The 17,804-nt window shown below is 36.1% G+C and overlaps 1 non-coding gene across 1 annotated transcript in view; it reads right to left on the bottom strand.

Moving 5' to 3' along the window:
- Window positions 1–4,588: 4,588 nt before the first annotated feature.
- The window catches only part of LOC618297 (high mobility group protein B2), a 36,874-nt gene continuing 23,658 nt past the window's right edge, over window positions 4,589–17,804 (bottom strand). Inside the window, exon 3 of the transcript XR_003034486.2 lies at window positions 4,589–5,206. This is a non-coding gene — a transcript (high mobility group protein B2). The remainder of the gene's footprint in view (window positions 5,207–17,804) is intronic.

Raw genomic sequence — 17,804 nt, 5'->3', positions numbered from 1 at the left:
CACACATCACCTGCTTTTAACCTGTTACTAACCCTGCAATTCAGAAACTGCTGCTCTGCCCTATTACAGACATGAGGAGATGGCTCTTAAAAACTGGCTGCTTTTTATCATTTTGGCCACCTAGGAGCCATGTTATCTTCACCTAAATGCTTTCCATTTCTAAGCCTTGTTTCCCTCTTTTGTAAAAAAGATAATGACAGCAACTACCTTATAAGTCACTTAACTATTGCAGAGAACCCAGTAAGCTTATACTAAATGTTAACTATTTACATTTGAATATTTTTAATGGTATTGTTTTGGAGGGTAGCCATACTCTAGTTAACCATTATCTTTTTTCAGTTTCTTAAGAAGTTAATAAACTCTGTTTGGAAACTGAGCTTTCTCTTTCAACAACTTTGGTAAAAAACCTTCCTGACATTTCTGATGAGAACTTTGCTACTAAGCAAGAGAAGTACCATGTTTAATTTCATGCTGGCAATTTACTAGTCAAAATTGCTGTCTAATTACCTGATTTTCCAATTAACCTGTACAAAGATTCAATACCTGGAGGAGATACACTTGGCTAAATTAATTTTAATTTATGTTTAGTTTTACAAGTTACTTTCAGCATTTAATTTTATTGATTCACCCAAGTTGTGCAGAGTAACTGATGTGGGGGTGTGGTGCTGACTGTGCAGAGAAATCTGCCTAAGGAGAAGAAAATAAAAGTACAAATGCGCATAAATGTTTTAATTGATTTGACTGGTTGTTAGAAGCAAAAATAAACCTTTCCAGTTAAGGCTTTAAAAATAATTGGTTCTGGCTTGGTTCTTACAGGGTGTGTGTATATGTGTTTACATCCTATATTTTGAATTATGGGAGAGTTTGTATGAAAAATTAGAGAATAAGGCACTGGATTTTTTTCTTTCAGACTCTGGAAACATGGTTATGTTTAATATATTCTTGGGTTCCTGGCTTTATGCAGATGTTTTTTCATGTTTTATTTCTTATTTTTCTCCTTTCAACTTCAGTACCCACTCCATTCACCAATAGACATTCTAATCTGCTTAATATAGTGTTTGATATGCACATATCTTTGAAAACCGCATTAATATGTGCCTCACTTTTGTCACTAACAGTGTGTTTATGACACCTATCCATGTTGCTGTACGTATGTCTAGGGTATGATTCTAACTGCTATAAGATATTCCAAATATTCATTGGTTACATTTTATTTATGTATTCCCCAAGTGGTTGCAGCAGGGTTGTCCCCACTCTTTTTATATATCACCCAGTAGGTAACTATTTATGGGTCTGTGAGAATATTTTGTGGGGTATAAATGAACAGGAGTTATAGGAAACTGAATGGATAGAGCTATATCTATCTGTATACTTTTTATTTATTTATTTTTATCTGTATACTTTTTAAACATAAGTAGTGACAGACTGCTCTCCAGAATGGCTCTTCTTGTTTCCAAGCCTACTTCCAGTTTTCCCTTTTCCTGTTTCCACCTAGATTTTACTTCATATTATCTTTCTTCTAACTTTGGCCTCTCAAATCAGTAAAATATAATATTAAACAGTTATTTAAAATTTCTACTTTTTCCTGCTTACTAGTGAGGTTGAGCATCTTTTCATACACCTATTAGCTCTTTGGATTTTTCATTTTGTGAATTATTTCTATAGCCATGGTTCTTTTTACCCCCCTGCATTTTTTGGTTTGTAGTTACTAGAGATGTTCCTTGTTTATTCTAGTTTTAGAGCTAGCACATAACAGGTCACATCCAGTGACCTGTTAGCTTTGTCTATAGTACCCTTCACTAAACAGAAATTCTTAAATTTTGTATAGTCATAGCCATCAGTTTTGGGCAGCATCATTTGTACTTCATCCAAGAAGCCATTCCTTAGGATGGAGTTAGAAAATATTCCTTTACATTCTAAATATTAGCTTTAGGGTTTAACCTTGCACTTTTTGGTTTTTCATTTATTTGGAGTTATCTTTGTGTATACTTTGTGTGGAGTTACTTTGTGTAAAGTAAAAAGCTACTTTATTCTTCTTCACATGGTAAACCAGCACAGCCAGAATAATATGTTAAAAATTTATTTTTCTCTACTGCTTTATAATGCTTCCTCAATCATAAACTAGGTTTATATACCTATCGGTCTGTTTATAAGCTCTCTGTTCAATCACATTGGTCTCTTTGTCTATTCTTATATCAATACGACATTGCTTTTGTTGCTAAGGTTGGAAGTGTATCGTAAAGTCTAAGCTGTCATCTAGCTTTGCTATTCTGTTTAAAAATTTACCTAGTAATTTGGAGACTTTTATTCTTCCATTTAAATCTTAAAATCTGAAAACGTTCTGCTGGAATCTCAGTAACATTTTTAGGTCAATATTAAGAGAAAAATGTTTTGTTGTTATTTTATCTGTTTACTCAGATTCTCTTCTTACATTCTTACTGAGCTTTAAAATTTTCCATGAGTTCTTGTGTATTATATAGTTAAGTTTGTGTCTAGAAACCACAGTTTTTATTGTTACCATAAATGGTATCTCCTTTCTATTAATATTTTTAGCTAATTATTCCTGGTTGAAGTTTTTAAGTTGATTTTGTTTGGCAAATTTGCTGAACTCTCACAACACTTTAAATATTTCAATATTTTGTCTGCTGACTCATTTGAAATTTTTTAATATAGACCTGAAAAATGGCAGTTATTTGTTCCTTTCTAATCCTATATCTGTTATTTTTGAGTACTACTGTATGGCCAGAACTCCTGTTATCATATCACATTATGATTGTAGCCAACCTTCATAGTTTCTCTATAAAGTATGATGTTGGTTATAAAGGTTAGTAGATATAAAGTGGGTATAAAGTAGCTAGTAGATATAAAACCTATATTTATATCTAGGGAAAATATACTTCTAAAAAAGGTTTTTAAAAATAGTCCTTACCAAATTATTTTTCCAGCAATTTTAACAACAAAATTTTTTTCTAGTCCCTTAATATGTAGATTTTATGTTAAACCACCTTTGTATTCTCAAAACAAAAACTTCTTGATCATATTTCTGGTTTTAAAAATACGCTAGTTCTATTAGCAAAAACTGTGCTTAGAATTTTCTCATCTATGTTTATAAGTAATATTGCTTCTTACACTATTCTCATCTGGGTTTGAAATCAAGATCTTGCTAGCATGGTAAGTTTACTTAGGCTGCTTTCCCTCTTTTTCTATTTTTCTGGAATAACTTATATAAAGCTGAACAGTTCTTTAATAATTCAATAAAACTCTACTATAATATTGCACAAATGCTTTGATTACCATAAAAGTTTAATTGTATTAGTCTATTAAACTTTTTTATTTCTTCTTGGGCCAATTATACATTTTATGCTTTTCTCAAAATTTATATAATAAAAATATCAAATCAATATGTGTATATCTGAAACATATTTTAAGTCAACTATACTCAACAAAATAATAATAAATAGAATTAAAAGAATATGCATTTTTTGTGTGATGGGCATAAATTTCTGTACATATCTATTAGTTCAAATATATTAGCTGTTTAAATATTGTAAGTTGTTTCTTATTTTTGACTCTTGAAGGAGTAACTGTACTGAGTTATGTCTTAAAAACTCTTCACATGTAGTACTACTTTCAATGGTTTGAAATTTGCCTGATAGGTATTATTCTAATCTTTCATTTTCAACATTTTTGGATTTTTTCATTTTAAATTTCTTTCTTCTTAAGAACATGCTGCTCAGTTTTGTTCTCTTTTTGAATCTGAACATTTACTGGTGAGTTTACTCATATTGATCTTAATTATATCACGCAGTCATGTTCAACTCTTTGTGACCCCATGGATTATAGCCTGCCAGGCTCCTCTGTCCATGGAATTCTTCAGGCAGGAATACTGGAGTGGGTTGCCATTGCCTTCTCCAGGGCATCTTCCGGACCCAGGGATCAAATTCGAGTCTCCTACACTGCAGGCAGATTCTTTACCATCTGAGCCACCAGGGAAGCCTCATTATTATTTACTAGGACTGAAATGGCAAACCACTCCAGTATTCTCCTGGAAAATGCCAGGACAGAAGAGTCTAGTGGGCTATAGTCCATGGGAACACAAGAGTTGGACATGACTTAGGAACTAAATCATCACCATTTCTAAAATACAATTTTCTGTTTTCTTTATCATTGTTTTTGTGTTTTATTTGGTATTTTTTTTTATTTTTTTAATATATATAATTTTATTACAAAATTAAAAAAAAAACAAAAACAAAAAATGCAACATTCTCATTCTAGAAAACCCAAAAGTTGCTATTGATGCTAATTTCTATGAGTTTGCTGTGCTACCATACACAAGTCAAGAAATTAAAGAAACCATTAAATATTTAGAAACATTTAACATCAGAAGCTTGAAACTCTAACTGTATGTAGTAGCCCCTCAAAAAGCCACAACTTGCATTTTTAAAAAAGTATTTTCTCTACAAAGAATCTTATCAGCTATACAAAAATCTGTACAGTTTTTATACTGAAGCTAATATTGAGCTGCACTTGAATTCACATTCTTAGCAAAACAATTGCCTGAGCACACACGCACACTCCACACATATCATTACAAGATAGCCATTTATTCCTCATCTTCATCCTCCTCCTCCTCATCTTCATCTTCCTCCTCCTCTTCTTCTTCCTCATCTTCTGGTTCATTCTTCTTCTTGGAGCCTGTCGGCCTGCCAGGGCCCTTTTTTCCCGCTTCACTCTTGCCCTTGGCACGGTATGCAGCAATATCCTTTTCGTATTTCTCCTTTAGCTTAGCTGCTTTCTGTTCATACGGCTGTTTATCTTTGGCTGACTGCTCAGACCACATTTCACCCAATTTTTTTGCAGTATCCCCAATGGATAAGCCAGGGTGTTCGCTTTTGATCTTTGGGCGATGTTCGGAGCAAAACAGGAAGAAGGCAGATGGAGGCCTTTTCGGAGCGTTGGGATCTTTTTTCTTTCCCTTCTTGTCACCTTTAGGAGGGACATAATTTTTCATTTCCCTGTCGTAGCGAGCTTTGTCACTTTTTGCCATGTCTTCGAACTTGGACTTTTCCTTGGCCGACATGGTCTTCCATCTCTCGGAACATTTCTTGGAAAACTCTGCGAAATTGACTGAGGAGTCGGGATGCTTCTTCTTGTGCTCCTCGCGGCAGGTATTTATTTTGTGTCTTATTTGTTTTATCTTTATTTCCTATGGTATCAGGTAGCTCTTGTGCCTTGTTTTACATATTCTCACCCTACATTTTACTCCAGTCTTTCTTGAAGTGATCACCTTTACAGGGGTGTGTCCTAACAGTGCCCTGACTCAGCTGCATCTTCTAACTCTTGCTTCTTGCTTTCTGCCCCAAGGCTTATCTGATACAGCAGCATGAGCACTACATCTCTTCTTTCAGTCCTTAAGGAGGCAGACAATTGCTAGGAACATTTTCCACAGCTTCTTAAAATGTCCCATGAGAACCACTCTGTCTCTGTCCACAGCTCCATAATGCATTTTGGCTTTTCCTCCCTTCTTTCTATTTTGCTCCTCCAGTCCCCCACTCCTACTCACTGCAATCCCTTTCTCAAATAAACTATCTGCATTAAGCCCTTGTGTCAGATTCTGCTTTCTCAGGGATACCTAGCCTAAGACTCCTAACTTGCTTAGAAATATGGAATTTTCTTCAGCCAGTTTGAAAGTTACATACTATAGCATTTTATTTTTCATTGATACTTAATTTATTAAAATGAATGTTTTCCTCATTAATTTCATGAGCTAATAATATCTATAACTGCCACTCTCTCATTTACAAAAAACAGATTTAGTTCAGCATATGTTCACTTTTCTCTGGTTGCTCTGCTTCTGGTGATTTTGGTATTACATAGGATTTGTCTGGAATTATTATAGACGCATCTTGTTTCTCTTCCTGATTCTTGCATTTTCTCTTTTCTTTTTTTGGGCCACATTGTGCAGCATGTGGGACCAGGGATCGAACCAGAATCTTAACCACTGGACCACCAGGAAGTCCCCTGATTCTTTCTTTTTAATATGAAGTCAAACTTTACTCCCTATAAAGCTATAGAATCCTGCAAGATCTATTTCTCTTCCTCTGTAAATATTTGTCCAAGAGTGTATTTAATGAGAATCTTCTGTTATATATTTTCTCAGTCTTACATCACTGAGAATATAAAACCTGAAGTTCAGAGATTTTTTAACACTTTGTGTTAACCAGTAACACAAATATTACCCTATTATCTTATCCATCTAAGGTTGTTGTTGAGAAGTTATATAATAACAATAGCTACTACTTATAGAATGCTTATTATGTGCAAGGGAATGTTTTAAGCAATTTGCATATATTAACTCCTTTAATGTCAATGATAGCAATCTCATTCTTATTCCATTATAGATATAATTTCCTGTCCCCATTCCTTTCCCCATTTTGAAAGTCTGTAGAATTTTTTGTTTTTGGCTGATGGTCTTAAAGTGTGAGTATATTGCTCCCAGGTTTGATTTTTTATTTCTGTTTTCATCTATTCAATTTACCAATCCATAGTTTTTTTAAATCTAAGGTATTATATACTTCCTTAGTTCTGAAAAATTCTAGTTTATCATTTCTTCAAATATTTTCTTTCCTCCATTTATTTGGTTTTGACTTCTGGTTTTTCTCCAGTATTAGTAATATATAATTGACTTATAACATTGTGTAAGCTTAAGGTGTACAATGTGATGATTTGATACACTCATATATTGTGAAATGACTTACCACAGTAAATTAGTTAATATATCCATCACCTCACATGATTACCATTTTTTTTTCCTTTTTTTGTGGTGAGAACATTTAAGATCTACTCTCTTAACAGCTTTCAAGTATATAATATAGTATTACAAACTATAGTTACCAGGCTGTACATTAGATAATTAGAACTTATTCATAACTGGATGTTTGTACCCTTTGGCCACCATCTCCCTCTTTCCCTCATTATTCTAGCATGTAGTCCCCACTCTACTCTTTGTTGGTATGAATACAACTTTTTTAGATTTCATGTATATAATTGAAGTCATACATAATTTGTCTTTCTCCCTCTGACTTATTTTACTTGGCATCCATGTTGTCAAGTAGCAAAATTTTCTTCCTCCCTTTATTTGTTCCCTCTTCCCAAGACTCCTGTTATATAGATCTCAACTTTTGAAACAAATTTCTATCTTCTGTATCTTATGCCTTTGCTTTATACTTTCCTGGCTGTGCTTCCTGGGAGAGTTCTCTATCTGATCTTCCAGTTCACTAATTCATCTTCAAGTGTATTGAGCTCTTTATTTTAACTTTTATGTTCTGATGTCCAAGTTTCTTCCACTGATTCGTTCTTATAAAGATCTGTGTTTTGTGTTCCTAATAATCTCCCTTAATTTCTTCAATGATTTTCATTTGGCTTCATTTTTTTCTTCTCTCTAGTGTATTAGTTGTACTTCATCTAGTGCCAGTTGTTCAGTTTTTCTTCTTTTCAAAGGCTTACACCTCAAAAACTTACTACTTTTGCTGGTAACATTTCCAAACTGAAGGAGCAAAAGCCTAGACCTTACCCAGAACCTCACAGAGTGTATTTGGCACCAGGAAGGAGATATTCCTCAAGGAAGGTCTATGGTGTTATGTCACCCTCCTATCACTCACTCTGCTTGCTCTCCTGACCATCAAATAGGCAGACTGCTTTGAAATCTTCCTGTGCCTTGGCTTACGGAACTATTGTTTCCAAGAGCTGCCTCTCTGAATTGCAACCACCTATTCTATGGGAAATAGGAAGTGGAGAGGGAGGAAAGAATATCAGCGTCCACCCAAGATAAAAAGCTTCCCCTCAGCTGACTCTGATTCAGAGGACAGAATGGTCTTCTGCTCTAGGCTACCATGCTCCTCTCACCTAGGCCTAACCTACCTCTGTCCTCCCAGGAGTTTCTCACAGTTTGAATGTCGGGTTCTAGGATTCCTCAATCTTTTTCTTCCCCCTTGGCATCCTCAGGAGTGGGTCAGGGAACTTAGAGCTAGATCAATTTCTTGACCAGTACCAGCCAAGTACTTTCTGGGAACTCCCAACTGTATCCTCATTTATAAAATGTGTCTAAGAAAACATTTCTCCCAGAAATATGTTCAGGCTATCTTTCACCCAAGAAGTTTTACAGAGGTGACAGTTTTATGCCAAGGTGTTGAAGTTTCAGAAAGAATAGAGCCAGGACAAGATGGTAGGCCCTGACAAGTACATACACCTCAACCATATGAATTGGCTTCCAGTACCTCTGCAGAGACTTTTCATTCATTTCCCCCTTTCTTTCCTTCTTTTTTCCTTCTTCTCTCCCTGACCCCCACATCTCTCTCCCTCCCTCTCTCTCCTTTCCAGCCACCCCCCATCCCCTGAATGTAAAATAATCAGAAGCTGTTTGGTGGCAACATGAATCCACACAGGAGGACTCAGGTAAAAGCAGATCTGCAGCAGGAAGTTTGGTGAAAGGGCAAAGAGAAACATTTTGGTCAGATGAGGGTGACTGATTTGACTCCAGAATTAAAGTGTTACAATATAAGTTCCCCAACAATAGGTGATTCTTATAAGGAGAGCATTATATGGTTCTTCTTTGCTCTTCTAATTATAATGTCCCCTCTGATTTCTACCCATTAATGTGTTTCTTGCCAGAAGCAAGCCAGATGATTGAGTAACAACAGCTGGATTAGTCACTCCAAATTACTTAATAGTTTATAAAAGAAAAATACCTGAAATCTATAGTCAATTTTTATTTTCTCCCCAAGTGCGAAGTTGCATGAGGCTATCCAGAAAATGTTATTTTGTTTGCATTCTACATTTATGTAAATTCACAAGAATAAATGTTTCTAATGATATTATCTTCCCTCCTTTGTAAGTAGATAATTGACTGTTATACTTTCCAAAGAAGGATTTCACCAAATAAGGGCCTTTGCAAATGCAAATAGCACACACTTGGTGAATAAAAATAAATCTACCCCCAAAGAGAAAGTAACTGCTTCTCAGTAATGATAATGTTATTCATTTACCTCAGATTTTTTTCTTCAGATATTCTCAATTCATTCAATATAGAAAAAGGCTTTTAGAGTCAGGGTTTTGTTTTGTTTTGTTTTGTTTTTTTGCAGTTTTTGACATCTAAATTTATTTCATTATGGCCAGAACCTATTCCCCCTATTAATCTGGCCTTCTAAGTATGTCTTAATCATTCCCTGACTACTTTCTGTACCACTGTCACATCCTTTGAGCTTTCCTGGTGGTGCAGTGTTAAAGAATCCACCTGCCAATGCAGGAGACGCAGAGATTCGGGCTTGATCTCTGGGTGGGGAAGAAATAACACAGGGAAAAAGACCCTGTCCCTGTCCAACATAACAATTTCTTGGGGAATGTTAGAGTGTGACAGAGCTGTAGAGAGATGAACATAGTGGGTGCAGGAGTACCCAGGACAGGCATTTAATCCTGTCTTGGGGGACTATGGAAAATACTTGAAGAACAAATTGTCTATTGTTAAATCAGTATGATTATAGAGAGTTATTCAGGTGAAAAAGGATTGGTAGATAGCATTAAGGGTAGAAGGAACGAAGACGAGCAAGAATGAGTCAGAATATTTGGAGAGTTGCCCGCAATTCAGCGTGGCTGAGGCACTGAATGTGAGACAGAAAGAGGAGGGAGATAAGGCTGGAGAGGAAAGCTGTATATAATATGAGCTGAAACTCATCTTGAAGGCAGCAGGGGAGTAAGCAGTATCTTTAAGCAAGGGCATGACAAATCAGATTATTGCCAGAGGCTTTGTTTTGTTTTTTAAATTAAGATAGAATTGAAATATAAATGATATTAGTTTCAGGTATACAATACAGTGATTCAGTATTTATATATATATTGTGGAATAATCACTGCAAGTCTACTTAATATCATCACCACACGTAGTTACAGTTTCCTTTTAGAATGAGAACTTTTAAAATCTACTCTCTTAGTAACTTTCAAATATATAACATGGTATTATTAACTATTGGCACCACGCTGAATATTACACCCCCAGAAATTGTTTAGCTCATAACTAGAGGTTTGCACTTTTTGACTACCTTCACACATTTTGTAGCCCCTCTGGCAACCACCAATCTATTCTCTATGAGTTTCGCTTTTTAAAAAAATTCAGATTCTACACATAAGAAAGGTTTGGTAGAAACCAACACAATAGTGAAAACAATTATCCTTCAATTAAAAATAAATAAATTTCCAAAAAAAAGGTCAGATTAAATTTGTCTTTGTCTTATTTCACTTAGCATGATGCCCTCAGGGTTCACTCAAGGTTTGTAAATGGTAGAATTTCCATTTTTATGGCTGAATAATATTACATTGTGTGTATATGATGTTATATAATTATATACTATACAATAATATAGTATATATATTTTTCCTTATTGATTTACCCATCAGTGGACACTTAAGTTGTTTCTATGTCTTGTCTATTATAAATAACGCTACAGTGAACATGGAGGAGCAGATATCTTTTTGAGTTAGCGTTTTCATTTTTTTCAGATAAGTTCCCAGAAGCAGAATGCTGAATCATATGGTAGTTCTATTTTTGATTTTTTGAGGAAATTCCACACTGTTTTCCATAGTGGCTGTACCAGTTTATACTCCCACTGTTAGGGGAAGCACACTGATTGAAACCTCCCACCCTGGCCGGGCATCATAGTAACCATTTGCATGAGTTGTTTTATGACAGGAGATCCTGATAAGGAATATGGAACTAATAAGCCACCACCAACTGGAAGAGTTGGGAAAGGTCGAAAGGAGACACCGTGTGTCCGTCCACTTCCCAGAATACCTCTCGCTAGCATCCATCTTGGCTGAGTGATGCGTGTGCCACCAGGAAAGACTATGAATTAGAATGATTGGCCAAAGGCCACCCGGAAACTAATCACATCACCATAAAACCCGAGGCCCTTTCCCAATAAAATCTCTTGCTTTGCCAGCACATGTGTCTCCTCGGACAATTCATTTCTGAGTGTTAGACAAGAGCCCAGTTTTGGGCCCTGGAAGGGGTCCGCCTTCCTGCAACACCACCAGTAGAGCACAAGTGTTCCCTTTTCTCCATATTCTCTCCTGTTTTAAATCTCTTAAAATGGATTAATTTTTTAAAAGATCACCTTGTCTACTCTGTGGACCATAGATTAAAGGGAGACACAAAGAGATACAAGGAGACCAGTTCAGGAGGCTATTGTAATAATCCAAGAGAGAGATGAATGTGGATCAGACTAGGGTAGTGGAGAAAAGTAGATGATTTTCAGAGATATTTGGAAGTGAATTTAACAGGATTTGGTTAGTAAGTGAAATAAGGGTACAAAGCAAATATTGGTGTCACTAGTTTGGGGAACCTGGGAGGAAAAAGAGGAGAGATGGAGAAGAGAAGAGTAGGATAGGAGCTGGATGAAGAGGTGCATGATGAACGGTGGTCGGGAAAGGATGCCACACCTTGATGCTAATTAAACAAAAATGCTTGTACATATCACCAACCAGGCATGTAAGGAGGACCTTCCCAGGACCCTGAAACCACTCTACCATGGTGGCCATCTAGCCTGTTCATGTGATGTGATGGGTGTGGGGGCCAAATTCAAGCTGGTATGGGCCTAGGAGGAATGCTATGGCTCAGTGATGCTTGAGACACAGATCAACCCAGCTGTGGTTACTACAGGCGGGACACAAAGCTGCTAAAGATAAGACTATGGGTCTCTGTGCATTCTCTCCTAATTGGGCTTAGTATAGTTATAGTTGTTAACAACTCCTTCTTCCTTAAATACACACCCACTGGTGAGGTTCCTGAGAGATGCAGCTCATCCCTACTTATTTGATGTTGCCAAACTTCCAATACTTCATTAAAAAATGAAAGAATTAAGTCTGAGAAAGTTAAAGTCAGTTTAGCATTAAAAAATTATCTTCCTGAACACAGAGTGATGATAAAGGACGCAGAGACAGCAGTGATGCAGCTACAAGCCAAGGAACACAAGCATTTCTGGCTACTACAAGAAACTAGAGAGAAGCATGAAGCAGATTCTCCCTCAGAAACCCCCAAAGAAAATCAACCTTGCCAACACCTGGATTTTAGACTTCCAGACCCCCAAACCAAGAATATAAACTTCTGTTGTTTTAAACACCCTCTAAAAAATGATCTTCCTTTTGAGGAAACTGAAAGTGATATTTAATCTGTATGTCTTGAGAAATAAAATTTCCTTTGCTGGAAGAACAATGAAAATACGTTCTTCATATTTTTTCTTCATAACAACTAAAAACAAAGACAGACTTACAGAATTTTTATGTTAATATCAGCAATACTGGAAGGTTGCCCCGAAAGAAAATAGTGCCCACGGGAATGACAATTGCATAGCTCAAGAAAAGCAACTGTGTACTTAATGGTTTGCAGTGTGTTCAGTTCCTGGGTAGATCGGCAACTCAAAGTCCTTAGCAGTGCAAAGGGGTATTAGATCACCCACCGCCTCCCAACTCCCCCAACCAGGGCAGGATTCTTTTCTCTGGTATGTTCATAAGGACTCTGTTCAGTCTCGTTTTAAAGGTCTTAAGCTTAGAGGTTTTAATCATCTCTTTTAAAAGACTCTTCCCTCCTATCATAGGAAGTATGTCCTTAAGGGAAATTCACTGATACTTAACCCATATTTTACTTGTTATAATTTCCTATTACCCTAATTAATACCTTTCTGTGAGCCTTTCCTTGTGACTCATTCAGCAGGTATCATCTCTTCCTCTGCAGAGTTTCTACCATTCAGATCCCTTGCGTGTGGACAGTTATCCCAAGTCTGTAGTCAGCTTTAATAGTTAGGAAATGTTTAAGCCTGTAGTACTAATAAATCAGCTCAAGGTATAATTAGAGGCTTAACTCTGTGAAGAGAAGATGTAACCCATTTGTTAATAACATCACTTAGGTCTTTTGAAAACATTCTTGCCTAAAATAACTGAGTCAAATTGAGAATGAGCCTTTAACAAAATGTCAAAGTGATGGCCTTCTAGGAGAGTATGAGCCCAGTTCCTTCACTGAAAGTACAGCTAAGAATGCTCTGTAGCTTTCTGCTAGAGAGGCAAGTTGACTCAGCTTCTCCAAAGCTGATTAAAATTCATATATAATTAATATTCATTGATGTGCTAGATGCTTTTGTTTAATCCCCACATTACACTCATTTTATAGACTACAAGGCAAAGAGATGTTAAGAAATGTGCCCAATGCCACACAGTTGGAAGTGACAGATTCGAGGTATAGACTCAGGTTTTTCGACTCTAAATCCTGAGCTCCTAAAGTGTCATTCACCTAACTGCGGGATGATAAGACGATTACTTAGTGGGCTTGAGTCTTTCCACCACACACAAGGCCTCAGCAAAATATCTGCTTTGTATTTTCTGTTGTGCCATAAAGTATATGGACATTAAGAACAAAGATTTTTATGGATGTATAAGAGCCATGTAATTCATAGTTTCCACCTTGTAGTAACCCATGTCTCCTTGCTCAACCTACTTCGCATTGCTCATTTTGTATTCTTGTATGTATAGTCACTGACCCCTTTTATAGCCCAGGTGCTCCAAAAAGTTTTCCCAAAGATTACAGAGTAGAAAGTGGCTAAGTTCAAAATCAAACACAAGTCTCTCTGACTCCAGAGCTCTTCCTTTATTTATTTGTTGGAAGTGAATGAAGGAAGCCCTATTTTGCTTTCTTATTAGGAGTGTTGTGGGGGAAAAAAAAAAACAAAGAATGATTGCAACTTGTTTTACAAAGTAAAATAGATCAGTAAAGAACCAAGAGTATCGACCTATTCCTAGGAATAGTGCACATGATGAACTTTAAGATTCACTAAACCAGTTTTTCTGTTGTGTAAATCCTCCTCCTGTCACTGTCTTAAATATGCAATGTCATCTCTTACGTATTGTAATCTGTACAGCTAGTTCTAATTCTATTGCTACTCAGATAAATTATGTTTAAAATTGAAGCCAATAATTTTTAATGAAGAGATCACTCTGTATAATCAAATAATATTTCAAAAGAGCATGTAACCTGACAAACACTACCTCAGCCAGGGCGATCAAGGTCAACGTTAATGGTGATAAGTTATGTTGATAGCACGTTTGATGTCATGGGATGAAAATGACACCTTATCGCTGTGGTTTTGCTCTCAAAGATGCTAATCCTAGCCTAATTATGAGAAAAACACTAAAAAAAAAACTCAAAAGAGGGACATTCTTAAAATATTAACGTAAATATAGATATAGCCAAAACCAAAAAAATTAGCACTCCTCAAAATTAGCAAGGTCATCAAAAACTTAGAAAGTCTAAGTAATTGTCCCTGCCAAAGAGGACTCTAAGGAGACGTGATGACTAAATACAACTTCATATCCTGGATGGGATCCTGGAACAGAAGGATAGTAGGTAAGAACTAAGGAAATCTCAATGAAGTATGGACTTCAATTAGCAATAAATGTATTACAATATCAATAATGTATTGATAACGGTTCATTAATTATGACAACTATACCATACTAAGGTAAGATGTTAATGACAGGGGAATCTAGGTATGGGGTATATGAGACTCTCCATAGTATTCTCATAATTTTTCTATAAATTTAAAATTGTTCTAAAAAAAGTTTACTTAAAACTAAAACAAAAGAGCATGTATGTAGGTTCTTGCTTTGAACAAATTCCTTAAAATGTATATTCTCCTTCTCTTGTTCTCATGTTTTTTTAAAAATTCTAAGAACACAGGAAGAATAGCATCTTTTTTAATTCATAGGAAATAAGTTTATCATGGAAGTGTAATAAATTAGACTATTCCCATCCTTCTATCATGAACAGACATTAAGAAATTCAGGGCTATTTTTCTTTAACTTTACTGTTAATTAATTATGATTCTAAAAAAAATCATTTTTCCATTTGTAAAACAGATAAAGTTCTGCCATGTGGGAGGCTTATAAAATTTAATGAGATGAAATAAACGGATAGTGCATGAAAAGAATTACTTTAAGCACTGAAATATACACATTACCATATGTAAAATAAATAGCTAATGGGAAGTTGCCGCATGATGCAGGGATCTCAACCCAGTGCTCTGCGACATGGGATGGGTGAGAGGTGGGAGGGAGGCTCAAGAAGGAGGGGACACGCGTATGCTTATGGCTGATTCACATAGTTGTACGGCAGAAACCAACACAACACTGTAAAGCAATTATCCTCCAATTAAAAAAAAATAATTACTTTAGCACATTCTAATATCAGAGCCTTTAAATATAATCGGTTTTCATCCATTTCTACAGCTGACCAGAAGATTTTACTTTGCTGTCAGCAAAGAAGCCTATAATGATTTTATTCCTTTGTTGGATTTTCTTCACACAAATGAGCATGCACTTACACTGCTTAAATACCAGGACATGCTGACACAAGAATTGCATAGACAATCCACACCCTGGCTCCTGCTCAGTTTTTAAAATCCAGGACACAGTGTAACCCAGCAAGGCACTGTTTCATGAATCAGCCCCTTGATGCGAGGAAAAAGTCCTTGGCAACCTGGCTGTGCTGTTCTAAGGTACGAGAAGTGATTGCCTATGGAGAAGATATCAAGGCCACCCCATGTACAGGCTTACTCTGCCCAGGAAATTGGGAATTTTGCTTTGCTTAGAATCAGCCCTAGAATTCAGAATTAAGCTAACTACAACTTACTTTTCTAATATCCTAAAAATGCATGCTTTTCATAAGACCCTAGGCACTAGCTTTCGTATTTGTGCTTGCTTTGCCTTTGCTCACCAGCCCTGTGCCCTTGAAGTTAATACACCATTGCTTGATCTCATCAGGTAATATGAGGTACAGTGAGGCAATCAGCTGTTCGATTCAGTCACAGGTATGAGTGTGGAAACAACCCCATGTGTAATCAGAAGTCACAAGATGGTAAGGGCAACTGCAGGTTCTGAAAGGAGACCTGATTGGGTCTATGCCAGAAACTAGGCAGCCTAGCTTCTGGGGTAGGGTATGGTCATCAATTCTATGCTGTCTGTTGTTCTTAGGGTTTCTGCTATCACTGCCTGATTCAAGAGAATATCACCTGGTGGGACCAACCAACAAATTACCTCCAGTCTCTGGCCCAAGGTAATTTGCAAGTGCACCTTTTTGTCCCTCGTGTAGGCCTGTGGAACTCATGCTGATAGACTCATGGTAGCTACTGACAAGAATTTTATGGAAAATAAATTCACCCAGTTTTGTGGCTTGAGTTTTAGTATTACATGACTTGAAAGTTATAATACTGAATGCTATAGCCTGCGCTTCTTTTCTCTTTAATACTGTTCTTACCCATCTTTCCCTAGAGACTCCTCTCTCTTCTCATCTCCAGGACTCCGAGTCTGTGAGTGAATCATGTACTCTTCTGTAATTTTTTGTGAACTGTATAAGCAATGGACACCATTTCTGCTTTAAAAGTTTAGACTAAGTACTACAGGAATGATGACACCAGAAAAGAATGTAATAAGCATGGAAAGTTGTAAAAGCTAATAAATTATATCAAATTCTTCCAGTCAAAGTCCCTTTGGCTATGATGACACTATTTGGCTTTCAGTTCTTATTTATAAGAATCAAGTTCAGAAGAAATAAGGAAAAGTGTTGACTGAGTTCCTATTTATGGGTAATAGTTATTTTTCAGGCAATCTCATATGTATGTTACCAAACTCAGTGGGCATTTTCACAACACAGGAATCAACTCCTATGAACATACTGGGATACTCACATCCCTTCCCAGAATTTTCTGAATGCTAAGGAGTTATTCAATCAATATACAGAACAAAGAAGAATTTGACTTCAAATTTTATTTTTATCATTTGACTCATAAGAGCAATTAACCAGAATTTTATTAAATATAAATGTGATTCTGAAACAAATGCACAAGACTGCATGGCTTGGTTTCCAATTTCATTACCATATCTCTGCTCAGCAATGTTATGTGGACTCAAAGTTGGTCTAGGATTTTCTTCTTCACTTAGTCCTTAGATTCAGAACATCATTTAACAGAGGCTTATGTTCCATTAAAGCCACCAGATAATGCAAAAATATTTACACTAAGAAAGTTTATTTTTTTCCTCTAGATATGGAACTCATGGACTAAGGACAACCTTGGGTTTAATACTTATGGAATCAGGGAACAAAGCAAAGAGAATGTTTTGAAGCTGAGACAGCTAGCTGACACTTCCTCTTCCAATTGCGACATGACAGAGTTACATCTGCCCAGGAGCCTAAACAATACTATCAGTGGTCTAGGAGTTCTTGGTTTAAGGATATACCAAAAAATTCTTACTTTACAGTTTTCATTTTTCCAGATGCCTTATGAACCCACATCTTTTGAATTCTACATTTTCAATCCCACTGCAACTCTCTTTATAACATTTGGATAATGTGTTTTACATTCCATTTACCTGACTTCCTATGGGAAGAGAAGGGAGTATCTATGTATATTCATTTCTGTTAGTCCACAATAGGACTCACCTTTTTTTTCCAATTACCTTCTAGCTTATTTTGGTCTGTTTTGTAGATCCAGTTATTTTAGTACAATATAAGAGTAACTCACCACATTTCAAATTTGTATTTATATCTTCAGTTGAATGGGTGTCAGAAGCACAAATGAGGAAAATGGTGTTATAAAATTACAAAGAACTAGCATCTAGGATAAACATTGCTTTGGTCTTCATTCTATATGTGTGAATAGGAAAATAAATACAGGATAATTATATTATCCTTAGTACTTTAATATACAACA

Source organism: Bos taurus, chromosome 4 (genome assembly GCF_002263795.3).
Source record: "Bos taurus isolate L1 Dominette 01449 registration number 42190680 breed Hereford chromosome 4, ARS-UCD2.0, whole genome shotgun sequence".
Classification (NCBI taxonomy): domain Eukaryota; kingdom Metazoa; phylum Chordata; class Mammalia; order Artiodactyla; family Bovidae; genus Bos; species Bos taurus.
The sequence above is the reverse complement of the archived record's forward strand: the minus strand, read 5'-3'. Positions and strand labels throughout refer to the sequence as shown.